At 40.9% G+C, this 21,777-nt stretch overlaps 1 protein-coding gene across 1 annotated transcript in view; it reads right to left on the minus strand.

Annotated features, from left to right (window-relative positions):
- The window catches only part of LOC102476466 (leucine-rich repeat-containing protein 4C), a 652,120-nt gene that overhangs the window by 600,052 nt on the left and 30,291 nt on the right, over window positions 1–21,777 (minus strand). The window lies entirely within an intron of this gene.

Genomic DNA, 21,777 nt, shown 5'->3' on the forward strand with positions numbered 1-21,777 from the left:
ACCTTTAATTATTTAGCCTTAACGGCTTCATTTTCATTTTATCATCACTCTCATCATCATCATTTTGTCTTTTCATTTATCATTAACATCTTCTTGATGAGTAGATACTTGTCCAATCAATCAAGGTTTTAATACATAAAGGCACTTCAATATTTTGGCATGTCTGTGTTGTGATTGCTTGACAATATCCTATTTGATAATTCATGTTGATTTTTTTTCCTTATGGTTGAAGAATACATATGGAAAATGATACTTGATTTGAATAATAAGTAAGTGTCATACAGCAGTGTACTGCATTGTGCCCAATTAGTGGTTGTCATGTAAAATTGTACAGCTAATGTGTGGCAACATTTACCTTAAAAAGGTAACAACTAGGGACCAGCAGTTAACGTAATTGCTATGTCGCTGGACTCCCATGTCTGCAGTTCGAGTCCCAGACCCAGTGGCTTAAACTCATGCCAGGCGCGTGTGTGTGCGTGCCCAAGATCCCAAGAGGAAAATGGAGGAGAAGGGATTGTGGTGTGGCCATCCCCCCTGGGGGGTGATCTCTTGCTTTCTATCTCTCTGTCTCTCTGTCTTTCTGGCGAGCTCATGTGCCCTATAGCAAAAACCTCTCAAAATAAATAAATAAATAAATAAGAGAATAACTACTGCCTGAGCTTTAAGAACTTTAACAGAGCTTTGTCCTTATATCCTACCAGTCTCACAAAATATTTTAACAGGTACAAAAATTGCAGGTTCCTTCTTGATAAACTCATTTGAAATCCCAGTGGGAGATGTGCATTCCATATAGCTCTGATGCAGGTGAAAACCCACGTGTGCAAACTCTGTGAGAAAAGAACAAAGTGAGAATGAGTGCTGGTCTCCCAAAGGGTGGATATTTTTAGCCGAATGATAAATAGACTGATTGTAACCATGACGGCTTTATTTTCAAAGTCCAAATTATCATGATACAGAAAAAAACAATAGAGAAAAAGATAAGGGAGAGAAAGAAGAGAAAATAAAGAAGAATTAGAGGAATGATTGTTTTGAAAGGAAGGAGAAAGAAGAACGACAAAAAGGATACCTAGAGGTTCTTTATGAGCAATGTCCATTCCCAGGGCAAGGACCAGATCTTCTAACAATTACAGTTTATCCTAACATAAGGGCAATTGGATAAAATGGCACAACAGGACAGGTGCAGGGCCGTGCTGTGGAAGACACCCTGAGAGTGCGGCGTGTGAAGCTGGCCCAGGCTCTGCATTGCCGCTGGCTGTCCCAGACCACTGAGGAGCTGGAGGCCACACGCTGGCCGAGGTTTGAGTCCCAGCTGTTGGCCTGAAACACACAGGCACGTGTGCATGTGCCCAGGATCCCGGCAGGCAGGCGGGCTGCAGGAAGAGGATTGCGGCAGGATGGAGCCCGCTGGGGTGGACTTTTCTCTTTCTCTCTTTCTCATGCATGCACACAAGCTCTATCATGAGTTTAAAAATAAAGAAAGAAAGGAAGGAAGGAAGAAAAGTCGGAAGCTAAGTTCTCTTTCTATTGCACACACACAAACACACATTTTCTATCATGAATTTTTAGAAAAATTTAAGAAGAAAAGTTTGAAGCTAAGTTTTATTAACTTCACCATATACTTGCCTCCAGTCATATATAATTTGTAGGAGCAAGAGAGACTGGAGAGGGGAGCGCCAGAGAGACAGACAAGAGACAGAGTGGCAGCACTTCCAGCGGGATGCCGACACTGCGACTCACCCCCATGGACTGTCCCCGGTTGTGGACATGCTCCAGCCTGGGAAACTCAGGGGACTGGTGACCGTGAACGCAGAACTTTTTCATGAGTTCGGCCTGGCAGGAGCATCCCAGGTTACTGCTGAGTCACAGCCTAGCCCTAATCAGGATTATTATTTTTTATTTATTTGTGGACATGAACCCAGAAATTCCTCAGTTTGTGTCTGTCGTCCCACCTCTCACATGGCGACACCCGAGGAACAGGAGTCACCCAGAGGCTCCAGACAGAGTCCTGTAAAGACAGTGACCGGACAGAAAACAGTCAGTATCTTACGCCCATGCCACCTCCGTCACTGGCTAAAGGGAATGTCATGCAGGCAAGGTGCTAGATGGGACAGGAATGACCCGAGGACGATGACGCCTCGCCACACAGATGCAGCCTTCTGCTCTCCAGCTATGCCCTTATGGTATCACCGAGCCCCTGAGGAATACGTCTCCTCCCCACATTACAGCAGCAATGATGTTTGATAATTACCAAAGGAATCCTCATTTAGAGAGCGGCGTGCAAGCTGAAGAGGGTGCTGAGCACCCGCCCTAGCAGGCAAGAAAAGAACCCCTGTCACCAGATCGTCCTTCCTGGGCTTCCATCACGTCTTGTGACTGCCCTAATATTCAAGTGAGTTTCATTCCCAGCAACACCGCATGTAAGGTGTGCAGACACAAACCTGGAATGCTAACATAGAAAATCCAATACAGACCTTCCCCGGGTTTATGGAAAAAGCAAAGCTCGTGTACAGAGCAGACGGTGGCTAAATGTCAACCCAGCCTAAGCGCGGATTGATATGGACTGTGTACAGAGACCCAGGGCAACCCCAATTCTCTGGAATGGGCAAAAAACGTAGAGTAAGGTAGGAAAGGCTTCCGAATGGCAGCAAGGGCTTTTACTGAGTTTTTATCCACTTTATAAAACAGAAGAGACCCTCAAGTCCTTCCTAAGAGCCAATTTATTTGCAATTTAGATTCAGTTTCTCTCAAGTGATTATCAGATCCCCAATCCTCAGCTCAGAGTAAATGAGAAGTTGAAATGGAAAGTGATGGTTATGAAAAGATCAGAAATTACAGAAGACAATTAAATCACATTATCACTCCAAAAATGTGGCAGAATAATTCAAAATGTAAAGAGCCTGGATCTAGTCATGGAAGGTGCTAGAAGTTCTACATAACTCTTGGCTCAGAGATCTGAGAATCGCAAGTGTACTGACCCTGGTTCATCACACGGGAGGATTCTCCAACGTGTATTTGCATGCTATAGCTTAATCACACAAACACAAATAGATAAACAGTGAATAAAGAAATATCTATCTGTCCAGAAAGATACAACCTGGGATTAAAACTACAATATTAAAAAAAAAATTCCCATATTTTGAGCAATTAGAATAAATTGACTACAATACCAACCTATATGTTTTTCCTCTTTTATTTTTTACTTTTTTATTTTTAAATATTTTTTGAGAGTTCTTTTTGCTATTGGGTGCGTGCGCTAGCCAGAAAGACAGAGAGACAGAGAGACAGAATGCGAGAAATCACCTCCTGGGGGGGATGGCCACACCACAATCCCTTCTCCTCCATTCTCCTCTCGAGATCTTGGACACGCACGCACACGCTCCTGGCGTGAATTTAATCTACCGAGTCTGGGACTCGAAATATGGTCGACTACAAGCCATTATTATGCTAACTGCTGGTCCCCTCCTCTTTTATTTTTTACCTGTAAAGTAAGAATATCAGAACGTACATTTTATAGATGATAATTTGTTTTATTATTTTATTTTATTTTACTTTGGACTCATTTAGCATTGTAACATAGTAGAAAGACTGGTGATGTGTAATAAAATCTGGACTGGGTTTATTTTGCACTTCCTGACTTGATCATCTTGATTAAGTCAATTATAAAATAGTAATTAAAAATAATAATCCATACAGTGCTCATAAAAGGAAATGTATTTTATGGTAAAGTTAACAATATGAAAGTGTTTTCTGTTGTTAACTAATTGATATTCTGCCTCACTTCACAAAAAACCCGAGATGGAAGAACACAATAGAAGATGAGAGAAAAGAAGGTTGGAATGAAGGAAGAAAGAAAGACGAAAAAGAAGAGGGGAGGCAGGAAGAAAGGAGCAGGAAAGAGCGAGAAGAACGACAAGCAGCACTGAAGGGCTAGCCTTACTGTCCTGCATGGGCACGGCCTCTCCTTCCCGCAGCAATCCCGGCTCCACCTTCACACGCCCTAACGGGAGGAGGGTTCTCACTCAGGGAGTTCAATCCCTTCCACTTGCTTATGGCGCTGCCAAGCAATAATCCATGTACAGGAAATCTGACCGCAGCCGAAGTGGAGAGAAAAGGTAAGGAGAGGGGAACAGCTGCCACTGCTGTGTTGTGAGCAATTCTGTGGAAATTGAGGATGAAAGATTTCTGGACAGTGAGACCCCAGAGCTCCTGAAAGAGAAGCTTGGGAAAGGAAGGTGGGGGGGGGCATGGGATTTTTTAAGAAGAAATGAGCTTGAAGCTATTTCTTCTTAATGCGCTTTGAGAAGCACAGGTAAATACAAGCATTTTCCTTTTCACTGCAGGATGATGGTCTAATTTAGTGCCGTCCTCAGTGTGAGAAAGTGAACGTGATGGAGTGTGACGTCACCAAAATGGCGGCGTAGGAAGTTCCAGGGCCTTCTTTTCAATTCAACAGCAGCACATTGGCCAATTCCTTTTCTGGGAAATTCAGAAGTCAAGTCAGGGGCTGACTGCAAGTCAAAGGAGCACTCCAGGCAGGTGGAAGCTGATAAGAGAATGAGTGGCACACGCACAGCAGTCTCTGTCCCCCCTTGAGCATAGAGCAACTTAGTCTTTTCTTCCCCTCCTGAGCTCCCAGATTCTCCCCGGGAAGGAAGGCCAAGACTGAAACTTTCTCCCAGTGTCAGACTTCTTGGCAGACTGCCTGAGACGCCGGTTTCTCAGTGTCCTGAGTCTGCGCAGTGACAGGAGAGGACAGCAGGCTGAGAGCAGAGGTAGCAGTCTGAACTGTACCTGCCCACTCACTCACCCCAGCTACTCTCAGCAGCCCAGCATGGACAGAACGGGAAACAATAAAATAAAGAACAAAAACAAAAAAAACAAGCTACTGTCCTAATATTCTGCTTCTCTCAGAGGAGGAAAAGAATTGTACTGTGTGTCCAACATTCAAGGTTTGGGAGAGGCTGCATAGGAAACTGGTTTCCCTGTCTTCTGTTACAGGGTGCTTGAAGGAGTCAGCATATTCTAGACAGCTAGCAGCTGTGGAAAACAGGAAGAGCAGGTTGGCTGGCTGCTATCCACAGGACTCATGTCACCCCAAAACAACTTGGTGGTCTGCCCTCATGAAAGGAAAATAAATAAATAAATATAAATGAGGACAGTGACTGCTCAACACTTCATTGTTTCGGAGGACATAAGAGGAATAATTTCTTTCCTACAGGTCCTGGAGCTCTGATAGGTTACCTGGAAAATTCTAGAAGACTTGGGACCAATAAGAATAAAAGACATATAACTTATGTCAGCTCCAGAGAACCTACAGTACTTCAAACAAATGCATGAAGTAGAAAGAGGTGACCAGTTCAACAACAACAGAAATCCCTCAAGCTGACATTCACACACATAATTCTGGAGAAACGCATCCATAGACAAAGTTTAAGAGTTCCCCAGAATCTCTATCCCGATGGGTTGAAGAACTTTCTCTTTTTAAAGCTAGTTAATTAAAATTGGAAGGAATGCTTTGGTTTTGTTTGGGTTTTGCATTCATGAATACAAACATAAAGTTACAAGGCATACACACACACACACCAAAAACAAAAACAAAAACAGAGAAACATGGTCCAAACAAAGAAAAAAATTAAACCCCAGAAACCAATCCTAAGGAAATAAAAATGAATTCTCTGACCAAAAAATTCAAAACACCCACCATAAAGGTATTTAATGAACTCAGGAAAATGATACATGAATAAAAGTTATAAATATCAACAGAGAGACAGAAAAATATAAGAAGGAACCAAACATAAATTTTAGAGCTGAAGAGTATACTCAATGAAATAAAAAAAAAAATTGAAGATGGAAGAAATTTAAAATCAGCAAGAGGAAAGTGACACATCAGTTCTATGGCATCCTTTGTAAGACTATGGGTGGATTTCTCAGCAGAAACTTTGCATGCCGGAAAGGAGTAATATTATGTATCTAAATAAGAAAATAAAAATACCAGTAGCTAAGTATTCTATACCTGGCAAACTTTCCTTTAAAAGTAGAGAAATAAAATCTTTTTCAGATAAACAAAAGCTGAGAGATGTCATCACCACTAGACCTGCCTAATAAGAAATACTAAAGAAGGTCCTCCAAGTTGAAATGAAAAGACACTAGACAGCAACCATAAAATGTACAAGTATAAACCTTGCTGGTGAAGTCACATAGAATCCTAACACTGTAATTTTGTGTACATAAATTTTATTTTTTATAGAAGTTAAATGACAGAAGTATAAACGTTTACCATAAAATATGTCAATAAACAAACTCTATGAAAAGAGTTTGTGGCATCAATAACTTAAATGCAGGGGAGTAGAATAACTGGGTGGGGTTTTGTATGCAAAGGAAACTATCAGCTGTCTTAGTCTGCTATTGCATTGCTAACAGAAATACCTGAGAATGGGGGATTTATAAAGAAATGTATTTGACTGATGATTCTGAAGGCCGAAGGCATGGTACTGGCATAAGTTTTATTTATGTCAGATCATAAGCAAAAGAAGCAGAGAAAATGGCAAATATGTGCAAAGAAAAGGATCTGGGGACAGTGATCTTCCTTACATAACAACATGCTCTTGAGTGAATGAACCCTTTCTTTCTAGAGCTAGAATTTAGTGGGTCTTGAAAATACCACTCTCCATGACAGTACTACCTTCGGGATCTAATTGCCTCCCATCAGGTTTCAGCTCTTAAAGGTCTCACCACCTCTAAATACCATTACACTAGAGACCAAACTTTAAAATATGAATGTTTGAGGGGCAAATCATTATCCAAAACATGGCATCAACTTAAAATAGATGGTTATTATTGTAAGATTTTTATGGATTAACCCAAGTAAAAGATGGAAAAATGAGCTGAATAAACAACTCTCTCAACAGCCAAAAAGCATATGAAAAAATGCTCAACATCCCTCATTGTAAGAGAGATACAGATCAAAACCACAATGAGACACCACCTAAACCCCAGTCAGACTGGTGAAGATTAAGAAAACAATGTTAAGTGCTGGAGGGGGTGTGGTAAAAGGAGAACACTACTACCACTGTGGAGAATGATATGGAGGTTCCACAAACATCTTCAATAGAACTATCATATGATCCAGCAAGTCCACTCCTGGGTATCTACTCAAAGGACAGGAGAGCACTCAGTTGGAAAAGTGCTCGCACAACTATTTTCATTGCAGCATTATTCATGATTGCTAAGACTTGGAACCATCCCAAATGTCCATAAACTGATGAGTGGATTGAAAAATTGTGGCACATATACTTCATGGAATACTATTCAGCCATAAAAAATTGATAGCAAGTAGATAAATATGGAAGATATGTTGCTGAATGAAGCAAGTCAGGCTATGAAAGAGAAACATTGAATGTCTCCACTTAACATATATCGACTGTGTGCACTCTATGGTAGAGACTGAAAGACTGGAGAACATAAAAGCATTAAAAATTGTAATGGACACTAGAGACAAAGTGGAGAGAGTGTGGGAGGGAAAGAACATAGGAAAAGAAATTTGTGGAGGAAATGGAGAGGTAAGACACTTGTGAGACACAGATAAGGTTATTATCTGTTGACGAGGATGTGTATAACATTCTCAACTGGGCTGAGGTGTAAATCATCACAATCTAAATGATGTGTAGCAATTTAATGTACAAACAATAATAAAAAATATAAAATGATTTTTATGCAAGCCCCATCATAATCAGAAAAAAAAAAACCCACGAAAGAAAATAAGAAAAGAACAAAAGTATGTCACTACAAAAAAATCAACAAAAGACAGAGGAAGACTGAAAATTAAAAAATAAAAAAACACAAAAAACTGTGTAAAAGATATGAAAACAGCAAAATAGTAATAGAAGGGTTTTTTTATTAGTAATTACTTTAAATGAATGTGTATCCCAATCAAAAGACGTATCCTGGCTGAAGGGAATAAAGAACTAAAAACAAACAAACAAACAAACAAACAGACAGACAAAAACAGGACTCCGTTTAGATTTAGCAACACGTATAGGCTGAAATGAAAGGAAGAACAAAATTTTACATGCAAATTATAATTGAAAGAGACCAGAGGTAGCCCTACCTACAAAGGGCAAAACACCTTTCCCGTCAAAAATGTCACAAGAGACAAAGAAGGACATTCTATAATGATAGAAGGGACCATGCACCAGGAAGACAGTAAGCATTATAAATATGTAGGCACCCAACATCAGAGCACACAAATATATAAAGGAAACATTGACAAAACTAACAGGGGAAATAGACAGCGACACAGAGATGGTAGAGAATGCAATACCTAATGTCCAATAATGACAGGACATCCAGACAGAAGACTGAGAAGGGCACAGGTGCCTCAACAACATGGAAGACCACATGCACCTGATAGATGTGTGCAGAATAGTCTACTCAATGGTGTCAGAATACACAACCCTCTGAAGAGCACAGGGAACATTTTCCAGGATAGAGCATGCGTTAGGTCACAAAACAAATTCGTAACAAATTTAAAACAGATCAGAATTACATCAGGATTCTTTTATGACCACAGTGGAATGGAACTAGAAATCAATAGCTTAAGGAAAACTGGAAAATTCACAAAAAGTAGAAATTAAACCATAGACTTTTATAAACCAATGAGTCAAAAATATATAAAAAGTGAAATTAGAAAACATCTTGAAACAGGTCCAGCTGGTGGCATTGTGGTTAAGGCAGATGAAGCCCACGTGGCAGACTCAGTGTCACTTAAGTCCCAGATCCAGTGGCTTGAAAAACATATCTAAAATCCTGAGAGGAGAATAGAGGAGACAGGATTGTGGCATGGCCAACCACCTGGGGGGAGATGATTTCTCACTTTCCCTCTTTCTTCTCTATAGTACACACATCCTATAAAAAATTTTAAAAATAAAAAAAACCTTAAAAACAAGTCCTAAAACATAAAACATCTTGAAACAAATCAAAACAAAAAGACAACATACTGAAACTTACGGGATGCAGCAAAAGCAGTACTAAGGGAGAAGTTTATAGCAAACAGACAGACAAAAACAGGACTCCGTTTAGATTTAGCAACACGTATAGGCTGAAATGAAAGGAAGAACAAAATTTTACATGCAAATTATAATTGAAAGAGACCAGAGGTAGCCCTACCTACAAAGGGCAAAACACCTTTCCCGTCAAAAATGTCACAAGAGACAAAGAAGGACATTCTATAATGATAGAAGGGACCATGCACCAGGAAGACAGTAAGCATTATAAATATGTAGGCACCCAACATCAGAGCACACAAATATATAAAGGAAACATTGACAAAACTAACAGGGGAAATAGACAGCGACACAGAGATGGTAGAGAATGCAATACCTAATGTCCAATAATGACAGGACATCCAGACAGAAGACTGAGAAGGGCACAGGTGCCTCAACAACATGGAAGACCACATGCACCTGATAGATGTGTGCAGAATAGTCTACTCAATGGTGTCAGAATACACAACCCTCTGAAGAGCACAGGGAACATTTTCCAGGATAGAGCATGCGTTAGGTCACAAAACAAATTCGTAACAAATTTAAAACAGATCAGAATTACATCAGGATTCTTTTATGACCACAGTGGAATGGAACTAGAAATCAATAGCTTAAGGAAAACTGGAAAATTCACAAAAAGTAGAAATTAAACCATAGACTTTTATAAACCAATGAGTCAAAAATATATAAAAAGTGAAATTAGAAAACATCTTGAAACAGGTCCAGCTGGTGGCATTGTGGTTAAGGCAGATGAAGCCCACGTGGCAGACTCAGTGTCACTTAAGTCCCAGATCCAGTGGCTTGAAAAACATATCTAAAATCCTGAGAGGAGAATAGAGGAGACAGGATTGTGGCATGGCCAACCACCTGGGGGGAGATGATTTCTCACTTTCCCTCTTTCTTCTCTATAGTACACACATCCTATAAAAAATTTTAAAAATAAAAAAAACCTTAAAAACAAGTCCTAAAACATAAAACATCTTGAAACAAATCAAAACAAAAAGACAACATACTGAAACTTACGGGATGCAGCAAAAGCAGTACTAAGGGAGAAGTTTATAGCAATAAATACATACTTAAAAAGAAGAAAAGATTTCAAATAATAATAAAAAAAAAAACTTTACACCTCCAGGAACAATAACAAAAGAACAAATTAAGCCCAATATTAGCAGAAATAAGGAAATAAATACTAGAGCAAAAAGTTAAAAAAAAAATCACAAAAGTAAATAAAATGTAGTGTTATTTTGAAAAACATCAACGAGATTAACAAACCCCTATAGCTGGACTAAGACAGAAGACTCAAATCACGGAAGAAAAAGGGGACATTAAAACTTATGCCACAGAAATAGAAAGCATTTTAAGAAACAGTTCTGAATAATTATTTGCCAATAAACTAGATAATTACAAGATGTGGATACATTTCTTGAAACATAAAACTTACCAAGAGTGACTCATAGAGAAATAGAAAATCCGAACAGATATGTAACAAGTTAGGAGAATAATGTATTCAAAGTAAATGACGTAATCAAAATTTCCTAACGCAGAGAAGCCTGAGCCAGTCGGGGGCCTGTCGGTGAGGTGGCGGGTCCCTACACAGCCCACAGAGAGGTTCGAGTCTCAACCCAGTGGCTTGAGAAATATGCCTTCTGCGTGTGTGCACATGCCCCAAACCCCAGAAAGACAGAGAAATAGAGAAGTGACTACGGCATGGCCATGCCCATGAGGGGGGCTTTCTCACTTTCTCTGTCTCTCCCTGGCAAGCACACATGCCATCTGACAGAATAAAACCAAAACCAAACAAACAAAAAATAGTTAGCTCGAATGCTATATTCTACCAAAGATTCAAAGAGTAATCAATATCAAGGATCCCTAAACTCTTCCACAAACAATGAAAAGGATGAAAAATTTCCAAGCATGTTTTGTGAGGCCGGCATTACCAGAGTCAGACACACACTCTACAAGAGAAGAAAACTAAACCTCGATATCCTTGAAAACCATACCTCGATATCCTTGAAAACCTACACCTCAAAATCCTCGAAAAAGCACCACAGCAGTGCATTAAAAGCAGCGGATGAGTATTCTGTGTGCAAGCAGAGTTTAATACATGAAAATCAACCAACATGAACCAAAGTGATATACCATATGAACCTAATGAAAGACAAATATCACAGGGTAATCTCAGTACATTTGACAAAATTCAACACCTTTTAAGATAAAAACACTCTCCACCTTAAGAATAAAAGAAAACTGCCTCAACATCAAAACGGTGGTATAGAGACCAGCAGGTAGAATGGTGATTAAGGGACTGGAGTCCCCCACAGTCAACTGAGGTGTGCGTCTTGGATCACAGACCTGGTGCTTGCTTTCTCACTTTCTCTCTCTTTCTATGTCTCTCTGGTGAGCACATGTGCCCTATAGCAAATTTTAAATAATAATAACAACAATACAATTAAATAAATAATTCCTTTTGAAAACAGTGGCACATGGGCCAGGAGATAGCATGAGAGTTAAGGCACTGGACTCCCCTGTGGCTGACTGCAGTTTGAGTCCTGGACCTGGTGGCTTGCTGTCTCTCTCTCTCTCATTTCACTGTCTCTCTCTGGTGAGTGCATGTGCCCTATAGCAAATAATAATGATAATAATAATAATAATAATAATAATAATGATAATTTAAAAATTTAATAATTCTTTTCAAAAAAGAAAAAGGTTATATAGGAAGAGCACGCGGCTAATCTCATACCCATCAGTATGAGCTTCCCTTCTGAGCTGAAGAAATAGATGAGAATGCCCATACTTGCCACTTCTGTTAAACTTAGTCCTGAAGTACAAGTTATCGTAATTAACTAATAAATGAATAAGCAAACCAATAAGTAAATCCATTCATTTTAGAAAGGAAAATTTAATATTACCTCTGCTCACAGATTCATGATTTTTCTTTATGTAGAAAACCATAAAGATACCACCAAACACAGTTAAAACTGATCAATTCAGCAAAGTTGCAGAATACAAAATCAACCCACAAAAATCAATTGCTTTCTTTTTTACTTTTTCCCAATTATATCTTTTATCATGTCACTCCAGCTCCTACCAAAAATGCCCAATATTTGCTGGTACTTATTGATTTGAACAAATTCTCTAGCCTGCCTTTAGAGTACCTCATAATAATTAGGTACCTCATTTCTCCCTTATTCCTCACGAACACGTCACTTATATTTCTCATTAAATTCAAATTTCTAGCTCCAAATGGTTTTGTTTGTTTCTTTGGTTTTTCTTCTAAGTCCATCCTGGGTACGTTGTACTGCCTTCAGACTATCCCACTTTTCCCCAATGTTTGTATATCAAATACACTGAAAAACCATCTTTTCCTTAAAAGTAACCTCAGCAGACCATGGCATACAGGCCAACGATGGCCCACCACATGTTTTTGTAAATAAAGTTTTATTGGAACACAGGTGTGCTCATTTTCCCCCTCAATATTGTCTATTGCTGTTTTCATGCTGCAATGGGAGAAATGAATGGTTGTAACACAAACCATATGACCAGAAAGGCCTTAAAACATTCGACTACTCTTTGTAGAAAAAGTTTGTTGAACCTTCTCCTTTATACTAACCAAATTCTGGGTTTTATTTTTGACTGAAGTTATTTTCTTTAAGGAACACATGGAGAGCCTGCTCCGTGGTGCGGTGGTAATGCACTGCTCAGGAGACCATGGGTCCCACATGGAGACTATGGTTCAAATCCCTGACACAGTCAGCCTGAAACACACTGGCTATGATGAGTGACCGAAATCCAGTGCACAAGAAGACTGAAGGAAAGGTTCGTGGTATGACGAGACCCTGCTTCTCTTAGCTCTCTTCTCTCTCTTTCTCTCTCTCACACACACCACCTGCAGCTACACCTTGCCCTCCTTTATCAGCTATGTTCCAGTCTGTTGTCTTAAACTGTGGGATTTGGAATAAACACAATGGTTGATAACATCTGATGATTTCAGAAAACTCTCTGGTTTCGGACATTGTACTTCTGCTAACAATGCCAAATCAACACACAATTTATACTTACTGTATTTAATGTGTGTGTGTGTGTGTGTGTGTGTATGTCTGTATTCCCATAAACTCTCGGTAGTACAATACTGTGCGTTCAGATTAAGGTTGTGGCCCAGTTCCTGAATATAGAATTCTACAACCGGATCTAACCTCATTTGCAATCCCATCATAAAACCAAACTTGTATATTCTGCTTCTGATAATAGTTTCACAAGCATTAGGCCAAAACTTTGCGTCCATTTCTCCACTTGGGTCATGACCGTCTTATTCCCATCAATATTTACTGAAGTATATTCATCTCTGTTGGATTAAACAAACCCTAACACATATTCATCTTCTTTTCTCAGCCGACTGAAGTGTTTCCACAACATTAAATAAATCTACAAAGTTAGAAAGGTGAGGGCATTTGAATTCCTATGACTGACAGGATCTGTTAAAATTGGCTTTAATTGGCAGTTTTCAAAAATTACATTAAAATTTCAAGTAACCATCTGCTATATAGGAAGAAATGCATTTTCTCTAAATCTGGAAATTTAAAATCCATCTATTCTAATGAGTCTCAGGGGCATTTGGTACTGGTTGAGGACTATTTGGGTTGTCACAATGAATGCTGGATATATACCTGTCCCACCTGACACTCATACTGGTGAAGAAAATCTGCTTATAATAATTTAAGTCTGGGAACCAGCAGTTAGCGTAATGGCTATGTCGCTGGACTCCCACGTAGTCGACCACGGTTCGCGTCCCGGACCCGGTGGCTTAGAACTCACGCCGGGCGCAAGTGCGTGCGTGCCCAAGATCCCGAGAGGAGAATGGAGGAGAAGGGATTGTGGCATGACCATCCCCCCTGGGGGGTGATTTCTCGCTTTCTGTCTCTATGTCTCTCTCTGTCTGTCTAGCGAGCGCACGCGCCCTATAGTGAAAATCTCTCCAAAAAAAAAATAATAATAATAATTTAAGTCTGGAAAATAATTCCACATCATATTTAAATTAAAATATTTGTGTAAGTCTGGAGACTAATTCACATCATATTTAAATTAAAATATTTGTGTAAGCTTTCCAGATGCATGACTTTTTCCAGGAATGAAGCTCTTATATAAATCTCAGGATTTGGTTTTGTTCAGACCTTTACCAAGAGCTGGTCATCATTTCAGAAAATCATGTGTCAGATGGTCACATCATTCATTGTTTTTTTGTTTTTGTTTTTTATTTTTAAGAGAAGATCTTGCTGTGTCCGGATCCTCCAGCCTTAGCCTCTGCTTAGCAGGGTTCACAGGCTCATGCCACCAGCCTGGCTCTTTCACACAGAGTCTTGTTATGCTGCACACACTGGTCTAGAATCAGCCATCCTCCTGTACCCTCTCTTCCAGGTGATCCAGGAGTCAAACCTGGGCTGCTCACGTGGCCTTGACTGGCCAAGCAGCAGCGTCTGGTTCACCATGCCGGGCTGGGCCCACTCAAGTGTCTAAGTCTCGAGTACCACAGGTCACATTTGTAGTTGTCTCATCCACGGCAACTCTACGTCGAGGGGGACACATCTGGGTATTCTACTGTGTTTTCTGTTTTGGAAGAGCTCGGCTGTTTACATATTAACACAGAGTTTTAAAGATTACTTGCTTTTTCTATCTGCTTTGATCACAGTTAGATGGCTCTATTTAATTCTAATTATTTGTATGTAGGACGTAGATAATATTCTACATTTCATTTAAGATATCAAGGGGTTGGGGACCAGCAGATGGTGTCATGGTTACATCACTGGACTCCCACGAAGTCAACTGTAGTATGAGTCCTGGACCCGGTGGCTTAAACTCAGGCCGGGCGCATGTACGTGTGTGCCCAAAATCCCAAGAGGAGAATGGAAGAGAAGGGATTGCAGTATGACCATCCTCCCAGGGGGTGACTTCTTGCTTTCTGTTTCTCTGTCTGTCCAGTGAGTGCACACACCCTATAGCAAAAATCTCTCTAAAAAAAAAGAACAGCAAAGGAGGAATCTTTACAAAGCACTTGTTATGTAAGGGGAATGAAGTCTCATGACCTCAGTCATCATTGTCCCATAGCTGTCTGAAGATCTGTAATTGTTCAGAATTACTTTGGTGTCCTCGTCAAGTTACCATAAAGCTGACATTGCTCCTGGCTCTCGTGTAAGTTATCATGGAGGTGAATGGCACGGGCCTGGGCTGTATTTCTGAGCCTCTGTCCCTGTCACTGTGCTAGTTCTCTGTGTCCCACAGCCTTTTCCAGGGGTCCCTGCTTGGTTTCTGTCATTCCATTGCTGGCCTCTCTCCTCCTCAGGTGCACAATAATATGGAGGAAGAAGTTCCTAAATTATATGATCTCCTTGCCTAAAAAATATCTTTGAATATTTCTAAATTCCATATTCAGGACAAACGTTGGGTAGGAGGCCCATCTCACTACCAGGGGAATAACTTCATTTTCTATTGTCTAAGTCATGAGCTGTCACTGAATGACGGCATTCAGTTAAACTCAGTAGGTGGCATTTGAGGGTATCTACTTTTCATCTAAAAAGGGGTAGATTGGACCTAATAAGTCCATCACATATGAGGACTGAATGCTGTCACTCCCCACTCCAAGGCTCATGGCCACTATCTCCATTAGGTCACTGGGCTTTTTCCAACTAAGCTGAGCGAGTCCTCATTTTCCTTGTCAACTGCTCCAAGAAACCACTGGGAGCTCTTCACTCCCTCGAAGTCCATGGCCAGATGCAAGCACGTCACTAGTGTTTTATTCAGCATCTGGCTTGGATTTTCTGCTGGTTCAGAAGTTTGATTTTTTCCCCCCAAATTCCTATGGTTGGGTGTTTGCTATACCTTATTCCTTTTTTCTTTAGTGTTCGTGACATGATGTCCAACCTAATCCTTGTCAGCATGTATTTCTTTTCATTTTACCCTTCTCCTCCTCTTCTTCCTCCTCCTTTCCTTTTTCTTCTCCTCCTGTTTTCTTCTTCAGCTCCTCCTCATGCTCTCCTTCCTTTTCCTTTGCCTCCTCCTCCTGCCCCTCCTCCTGCCCCTCCTCCTGCCCCTCCTCTTGCTCCTCCTCCTCCTAATCCTCCTCCTCCTCCTAATCCTCTTCCTCCTCCTGCCCCTCCTCCTCCTCCTGCTCCTTCTCCTACTCCTCCTCCTCCTGCTCCTCCTCCTCCTGCCCCTCCTCCTGCTCCTTCTCCTCCTCCTCCTCCTGTTCCTTCTCCTCCTCCTTCTCCTCCTCCTCCCTCCTCCTCCTCCTCCTCCTCCTGCTCCTTCTCCTCCTCCTGCTTCTCCTCCTGCTCTTCCTCCTGCTTCCTCCTGCTCTTCCTCCTGCTCCTTCTTCTCCTCCTCCTGCTCCTGATCCTCTTCTTCCTGCTGCTCCTCCTGTTTCCCCTCCTGCTCCTCCTCCTGCTCCTTCTTCTTCCACGTTGCTGAGTAGAATGTACATTTCTCAGGAAAGAAAAATTCAACATTCTGTCTTAGTTCAGCAACTCGCTATTAACCTGGCTTCTTCCACATACGTTCTCAGTGCTGTGGGGTGATACACTGCGGAAGGCACGAGGACTGCCAGAGAACGTTTATTTAATTCTTCAGGCCCTGCATACTGGGGTGGTAATGATTCATTGCAGGTGCTTACACTTTATGCAGAGATGTACTGTTACCAGTGTTAGCCAACAAACGGAAAAGCCTGATACACATGTAGCATCATCAGATGTGAAAAATTGAAGCTTAAAGAAAAATATTTGTGAAAGAAAAGGAAAGAGGCAAGTCAAGGGCTAATCTGATTCTTTTTAAAAAGATATTTATTTATTTAATTCCTATTGTTATTATTTTTAATTTGATCAGAGAGAGACAGAAAGAAAGGAAAAGGGAAAAAGCAAGCCACCAGGTCCAGGACTCGAACCACAATCAGCCACGTGGAAATCCAGCTCTTTAAACCTCCATACCACCTGCCACCCCAAAGGGCTGACCTGATTCTGTTGAGCAATGTTCTCTTTTTGCCGAGCTGCAGGGTTGGCTTTCTAACTACTGCATTCTGCTTCTCAGTAAAAATATAAGGAGAGGAATTTCTCTCCACATCTTCCATCCCATTGTACATGCTATTAAAAAATCAGAAACTAGTTCTAAGGGACTACAGTAAGTGACCATCGCGATGCAATGGATCAAAACAAGCACAGGTACGTGGGGATCTCCCCCTTCTTCCCTCCTCCCTAACAGCCTTAGACCCATCACTAAACCTCTTGGAGCCATAAGTTGCTCTTCTGAAATAGGAGAAAGACAGATTGGGAGCACTCTCAGGCTCGTCATAGCATCTAGAATTTCTTGGTTTCAATTGGTGTTACACTGGGACGGTTGGGAAGGAGGAATAAACTTTCCAATCAAAACGGACTTTCATGGCAGAACATGAAATCATGCATTTGCTATTATTTCCAGTAGAGCTACAAATGAAAAGATAAAGAAATATGGCCAAATGTTTGTCCCTTACTCTAGATGAAAAAAATTCAGACTCACAGCAGCCCCATTTGAGCTGCTACTTACTATGCATGCAGTTAGCCATGCCGACGTAAGAAACAAGGATGCTGCTTTTCACTGTTACACACTGATCCTTTAGGACACTCTCTGTAGCCGTTACAGTTTGCATAGAAGGGTCCCGACCCTGCAGAACGTTCTCTTTTTGTTACTAGAGAAAGTACAATAACATCTGAGACCGCACTATAAAATGTGGGAGGACCTAAGCAACACTATTTATGCTCAATTAGCAACTGTTTTTCAGAGAATCTAGTCCAAAAAGTTACAGTAGTTTTTGAAGGTTTTGCCATAGGGCATGTTTGCTTGCCAGAAAGAGGCAGAGAAGGAAAGTGAGAAATCAGCCCCAGGAGGGATGGCCAGACTGCAACCCCTTCTCCTCCATTCTCCTCTTGGGATTTTGGGTATGCACACAAGTCCCTGGTGTGATTTTCAAGTTGCTGGGTCCAGAACTCAAACTATGGTTGGCCCTGAGGAATCCGTAGCCTTAACGGCCATGCCGGTTTTTATTTTTTTTCTTTTTGATGAGGAGGTGAGGTCTGGAGAATGTATGTAAGGTGGAATTTAATCAAGTAAACTGAGGCCATCATTCCCACATCGTTTTTCTTTCTTCTCTTCTTTCGTATCTTTTTATCTCTATTATAAATCACAACCACCTGGTAGGCAGTCTGTACCGTTTGTTTTTTATCCAATAGAAAGCCAGTGCACAGAGAGGGAGAGTTAATACACAAATACGATCGTGCATTCTCTCTATTTAACCCCCTTCCTGACTATTCTATCCTGAAGATGACTGCGATGCATGTAAGACAGAAATTGGTATCTACACTACGCCCCTCCACCGGCCACATCCACTCCCTCAGTCACCTTTCACACACGACGGACCCTCATAGTCCGTGGGTTTGCACCTGCTGTTTATTCAGTGTTCATCGTTAACCTTTCTTCGCATTTCCCACCCTCGGTTAAAATCTTACTCTGTTACCGAAGTTTGTTATAAAGTCATAAGGGTAAATCACTTTCTCGTCCATGTCATGAAACATGCTTGCTAATATTTGTTTCATGACAAATATATTCATGGCTGTATCTGTCTACATGTTATATGCTAAATTACAAGGAGGATGGCTGGCCATCCCCCCTGGGGGGTGAGTCCTCGTTTTTTGTCTCTCTGTCTCTCTCTGTCTTCCTGGTGAACGCACGCGCCCTATAGCAAAAACCTCTCCAAAAAAAAAAAAAAAAAAGAGATAAAGAGGTTGGAACCTGGTCTTACTCTTTTTTACAATCTCCAGCTAGTTCCTCAGTATCTGACATACAATGCGATGTATGTATTAAATTACTTGTAGATTTAAAAATAATAATATTGTTCATTAGTTACTGCTAAGCACTATTGTCTGTTCTAAGGGATTCTCATATGCTAACTCATTCCATTTACATCACAGCTCTATGAGGTAGATACTCTATTTCTGTTATTTAGATCATGAGTAAGATATAGTGTACCTGAAGAGACCCAGTAGAATGGAGAACAGATTTTAATCTAGGCAGTCAGACTGTTCAAAAACTTGGGCTCTCAGGGACCAGCAGTTAGCATAATGGCTATGTTACTGGACTCTCACGTAGTCAACCGGGGTTTGCGTCCCGGATCCGGTGGCTTAAAACTCACGCCGGGCGCGTGTGCGTGTGTGCCCAAGATCCCGAGAAGAGAATGGAGGAGACGGGGTTGCGGTGTGACTATCCCCTCTGGAGGGTGATTTCTCGCTTTCTGTCTCTATGTCTTTCTCTGTCTGTCTGGCGAGTGCACGTGCCCTATAGCGAAAACCTTTCCAAAAAAAAAATCCTTGGGCTATCAGAGACCATGGGACTTAGCATGTGTAAGTGACTTCATCTAATTTAAATTGTGGGGTTTTTTTAAAAGATATTTTTGCCTTAGTGTGCAAATGCTCACCAGAGAGAGAGACAGAGACAGTGAGAAGAAAAGTGAGAAATCACTCCCTGGGGGGATGGCCATGCCACAATTTCTTCTCTCCCATTCTCCTCCTGAAATCTTGAGCAAGCACACAGACATGCCCACCTGACTTTCAAGTCACCAGGTCTGGGACTTGAACCTCAGTTGGACATGTAGGAGTCCAGTAATGTAATTGCTATGCCATCTGCTGGCCCATTAATTGTTAAGTTTTAATGGCAATGCAACTAAAAACACATTTCTTGTGTTTATAAGCATGTTTATTTCATACACATACTTTAGAATGAATTTTTTTTTTTGTAATTTTCAACCTCAAATTTAAACTTCATCATCTGCCGTATGAATTAGGAAAAACTTCCTGTGACAATGGTTATATGTAAGCTACTAAAAAAAGAGTTGATGACACACAATGAAGGTGGATGTGAGGGTAAGATGTAGGAATTGATTTTTAAACAATGGACTCCATGGGGCTTCACAAGGGCGGACGAGAGACCAGCGCCCGTGAGTCTCAGCTTATCCTGCGCCCCATAATACACTCTGTTTCTAGGGCTATTCAGTTTGTCTCTTGACCATGAGAGAAGACAGAATAAGAAAGGTGAGTGGAGGAGGCCAGCCGTATTCGAGCTTCGTGTTTCTGGGAGGTTACTGATCTTAGGAGTTGTTTTCTTCCATGCTGTGGAATGAATTACAATACTTCAGTTCCTAGAACTGTACTTTGGAGGTCAATCTGAATGAATGAACCCAACCTAACATTGTCTAAGCTTTAAAGGAAGCAGTGAATAGAGTGGACCAAAGCTCCGGGTGTGAGCCTCACTCACAGCCTTCTAAAAGGAGAGTTTGAGCAAACTGATTAGATTTCCTATTGTTTTATTGTTTACAAAATGGGGTAATCCCACTACTATCACTGAATACTTGCAATATGCTTTACAGAGTAGATAGCCAATAAATTCTAGTAGTGTTAGTTTTAGCAATGACTTCTTTCTTTCAGTGTGTGTTTTTTTATTTTTTGAGAGGTTTTAGCTATAGGGCACGTGTAATCGCCAGAAAGACAGAGAGAGACAGAGAGACAGAAAGCGAGAAATCATCCCCAGCGGGAATGTCGATGCCACAATCCCTTCTCCATTCTCCTCTCAGGATCTTGGGCATTCACGCACATGTGCCTGGCATGAGTTTAAGTCATTGGGTCTGGGACTTGAACCGTGATCGACTACATGGGAGTCCAACGACATAGCCATTGTGCCAACTGCTGGTCCCAGTTTTAGCAATTATTTGAACAGCCACTTACCAATAACAGTAAACTCACTTCTGGAAAGATCTACTTATTAAAGCTCATATTAAAAAAAAAAATCCACACACTGTTACTGCTTTCTTTCTTTCTTTTTTTTTTTTTTTTTTTTTGGGGGGGGGGGGGGAGGGGTTTTTCTTAGACAGAGACACAGAGAGACAGAAAACGAGAAATCACTCACCAGTGGGGATGGCCATGCTGCAATCCCTTCTCCGCCATTCTCCTCTCGGGATCTTGGGCACACATGTACAAGCGCCCAGCATGTGTCTAAGCTGCCGGGTCCGGGACTCGAACCGCAGTCGACTATGTGGGAGTCCAGCGACATAGCCATTACACTAACTGCTGGTCCATTACTTTCATTCTTTAGTTTTAAACATTATAGAATGGTTGTAAGTTCATTGGGAGGAATTTTTTTTACATATATATTTTTATATGAGGCACTATACATATGCAGACACACACACACACACACACACTCACAGACACATATATATTTTTATATGAGGGACTATATCTGACGGTGGGAGCTCTAGGTTGTATTTTAGAACCTGCTAAGATCCACCAGGTTCTTCTTGGATAACTAATAAGAGGCACATTTCTATATTTTCATTTGTAAAGTGAGTTGAAAAGATGGTAACTGTTTTAGTTGGAAGAATACCCTAATATGTCCTGATTTATTCTGTAACATTTATCTGACTTCTAAAGTATTTTTTTACTCTTTTGTTTTTTATTTGATTATTATTATTATTTTAGTTTTAGCTATAGGGCATGTGCCCTCACCAGAGAGAGAGGGGGGCGGGGAGTGAGAAACCTCCCTCCAGGGGGAATAGCCATGCTGCAATCTCTTCTCTTCCATTCTCTTCTTGGGATTTTGGGAAAGTGCACTCACACAGGGCCAGCACAATTTTCTTTTCTTTTCTTCTTGCTGGTCCTGTCATCTTTATTTT

This window comes from Tupaia chinensis, unplaced genomic scaffold (assembly GCF_000334495.1).
Source record: "Tupaia chinensis unplaced genomic scaffold, TupChi_1.0 Scaffold144099_1, whole genome shotgun sequence".
Classification (NCBI taxonomy): domain Eukaryota; kingdom Metazoa; phylum Chordata; class Mammalia; order Scandentia; family Tupaiidae; genus Tupaia; species Tupaia belangeri.